Source organism: Phalacrocorax aristotelis, unplaced genomic scaffold (assembly GCF_949628215.1).
Source record: "Phalacrocorax aristotelis unplaced genomic scaffold, bGulAri2.1 scaffold_61, whole genome shotgun sequence".
Classification (NCBI taxonomy): domain Eukaryota; kingdom Metazoa; phylum Chordata; class Aves; order Suliformes; family Phalacrocoracidae; genus Phalacrocorax; species Phalacrocorax aristotelis.
Genome location: NW_027441125.1, coordinates 288549 through 292438, shown reverse-complemented (window position 1 = coordinate 292438; position 3890 = coordinate 288549).

Sequence of the window (3890 nt, the reverse complement as noted above, 5' to 3'; positions counted from 1 at the left end):
CAGTTCCCTCCCAGTACATCCCAGTTCCCTACCAGTACATCCCAGTTCCCTCCCTGTTCCTTCCCAGTACATAACAGTTACCTCCCAGTACATCCCAGTAGATCCTGGTACATCCCAAATCCCTGCCAGTTCCACCCGGTACAACCCAGTACAAGCCTGTACATCCTAGTTCCTCCACAGTACATCCCAGGGCATCCCCGCACATTGTAGTGCCTCCCAGTACATCCCAGTTCCCTCCCAGTACTGGGAGGGACCTGGGATGTACTGGGAGGGACCTGGGATGTACTGGGAGGGACCTGGGATGTACTGGGAGGGAACTGGGATGTACTGGGATGTAATGGGACGGAACTGGGATGTAATGGGACGGAACTGGGAAAGAAGTGGTAGTGAACCGGGAGGGAATTGGGATGTACGGGGATGAACTGGTAGGGAACTGGGATGTACTGGCATGGAACGGGGATGTATTGGGATGTACAGGAACAGAACTGGAATGTACAGCGATGTATTGGCATGTACTGGCAGCGAGCTGGGATTTACTGGGATGTACTGGGAGGAAACTGGGATATACTGGGAGGAAACTGGGATATACTGGGAGGCATTGGGAGGGAAGTGGGTGTCAACTGGGACATTCCAGTTTCCTCCCAGTACATCCCAGTTCCCTACCAGTGCAGCCCAGTACATCCCAGTTCCCTCCCAGTCCGTCCCAATCCCCTCCCAGTACATCCCAGTTCCCTGCCAGTATGTCCCAGTACATCCCAGTTCCCTCCCAGTACATCCCAGTTCCCTCCCAGTACATCCCAGTACTTCACAGTTCACTCCCACTACATCCCAGTACGTCCCAGTTCCCCCTTGGTACATAACACTTCCCTCCCAATACATCCAAGTTCCCTCCCAGTACATCCCAATCCCCTCCCAGTACATCCCAGTTCCCTGCCAGTATGTCCCCAGTACATCCCAGTTCCCTCCCAGTACATCCCAGTTCCCTCCCAGTACATCCCAGTTCCCTCCCAGTTCCCTCCCACTACATCCCAGTTCCCTCCCAGTACATACCAGTTCCCTCCCAGTACATCCCAGTACATCCTGGTACATCCCAGTTCCCACCCAGTACATCCTACTACATACCAGTTCCCTCCCAGTTCACTCCCAGTACATCCCAGTACTTCACAGTTCCCTCCCAGTACATCCCAGTACGTCCCAGTTCCCCTCAGTACATAACACTTCCCTCCCAGTACATACCAGTACATCCCAGTGTCCTCACAGTACGTCCCAGTTCCCTCCCAGTACATCCCAGTTCCCTACCAGTACGTCCCAGTTCCCTCCCAGTTCACTCCCAGTACATAACAGTTACCTCCCAGTACCTCCCAGTACATCCCAGTAGATCCTGGTACATCCCAAATCCCTGCCAGTTCCACCCGGTACAACCCAGTACAAGCCTGTACATCCTAGTTCCTCCACAGTACATCCCAGGGCATCCCCGCACATTGTAGTGCCTCCCAGTACATCCCAGTTCCCTCCCAGTACTGGGAGGGACCTGGGATGTACTGGGAGGGAACTGGGACGTACTGGGAGGGAACTGGGATGTACTGGGATGTAATGGGACGGAACTGGGATGTATTGGGACGGAACTGGTATGTAATGGGACGGAACTGGGAAAGAAGTGGTAGTGAACAGGGAGGGAATTGGGATGTACGGGGATGAACTGGTAGGGAACTGGGATGTACTGGCATGGAACGGGGATGTATTGGGATGTACAGGAACAGAACTGGAATGTACAGCGATGTATTGGCATGTACTGGCAGCGAGCTGGGATTTACTGGGATGTACTGGGAGGAAACTGGGATATACTGGGAGGAAACTGGGATATACTGGGAGGCATTGGGAGGGAAGTGGGTGTCAACTGGGACATTCCAGTTTCCTCCCAGTACATCCCAGTTCCCTACCAGTGCAGCCCAGTACATCCCAGTTCCCTCCCAGTCCGTCCCAATCCCCTCCCAGTACATCCCAGTTCCCTGCCAGTATGTCCCAGTACATCCCAGTTCCCTCCCAGTACATCCCAGTTCCCTCCCAGTACATACCAGTTCCCTCCCAGTTCCCTCCCACTACATCCCAGTACATCCCAGTTCCCTCCCAGTACATACCAGTTCCCTCCCAGTACATACCAGTTCCCACCCAGTACATCCTACTACATACCAGTTCCCTCCCAGTTCACTCCCAGTACATCCCAGTACTTCACAGTTCCCTCCCAGTACATCCCAGTACGTCCCAGTTCCCCTCAGTACATAACACTTCCCTCCCAGTACATAACAGTACATCCCAGTGTCCTCACAGTACGTCCCAGTTCCCTCCCAGTACATCCCAGTTCCCTTCCTGTTCCTTCCCAGTACATAACAGTTACCTCCCAGTACATCCCAGTAGATCCTGGTACATCCCAAATCCCTGCCAGTTCCACCCGGTACAACCCAGTACAAGCCTGTACATCCTAGTTCCTCCACAGTACATCCCAGGGCATCCCCGCACATTGTAGTGCCTCCCAGTACATCCCAGATCCCTCCCAGTACATCCCAGATCCCTCCCAGTCTGTCCCAGTACATCCCAGTTCCCTCACAGTTCACTCCCAGTTCCATTCCAGTACAGCCCAGTACATGCCACTTTCCTCCAAGTAAGTCCCAGTACCCTCCCACTACATTCAAGTTCCCTCCCACTTCCCTCTAAGTACATCCCAGTACTTCACAGTTCACTCCCAGTACGTCCCAGTTCCCCCTCGGTACATAACAATTCCCTCCCAGTACACCCCAGTACATCCCAGTTCCATCCCAGTATGTCCCACTACATCCCAGTTCCCTCCCAGTCCATCCCAGTTCCCTCCCAGTAAATCCCAATTCCCAACACTTTCCACCCAGTACATCCCAGTTCCCTCCCAGTACATCCCAGTTCCCTCTAAGTACATCCCAGTACTTCACAGTTCCCTCCCAGTTCAATCCCAGTACACAACAGTTACCTCCCAGTACATCCCAGTACATCCTAGTAGATACTAGGACATTTCAAATCCCTGCCAGTTCCACCCGGTACAACCCAGTACAAGCCTGTACATCCTAGTTCCTCCACAGTACATCCCTGTGCATCCCCGCACATTGTAGTGCCTTCCAGTACATCCCAGGTGCCTCCCAGTTCACTCCCAGTACACAACAGTTACCTCCCAGTACATCCCAGTACATCCCAGTAGATCCTGGTACATCCCAAATCCCTGCCAGTTCCACCCGGTACAACCCAGTACAAGCCTGTACATCCTAGTTCCTCCACGGTACATCCCAGGGAATCCCCGCACATTGTAGTGCCTCCCAGTACATCCCAGTTCCCTCCCAGTACTGGGAGGGACCTGGGATGTACTGGGAGGGACCTGGGATGTACTGGGAGGGAACTGGGATGTACTGGGAGGGAACTGGGATGTACTGGGATGTAATGGGACGGAACTGGGATGTATTGGGAGGCACTGGGAAAGAAGTGGTAGTGAACCGGTAGGGAATTGGGATGTACGGGGATGAACTGGTAGGAAACTGGGATGTACTGGCATGGAACGGGGATGTATTGGGATGGACAGGAACGGAACTGGAATGTACGGCGATGTATTGGGATGTACTGGGAGCGAACTGGGATTTACTGGGATGTACTGGGAGGAAACTGGGATATACTGGGAGGAAACTGGGATATACTGGGAGGAAACTGGGAGGGAAGTGGGTGTCAACTGGGACATTCCAGTTTCCTCCCAGTACATCCCAGTTCCCTACCAGTGCAGCCCAGTACATCCCAGATCCCTCCCAGTCCCTCCCAGTACATCCCAGTACATCCCAGTTCCCTCACAGTACATCCCAGTTCCCTCCCAGTTCACACAC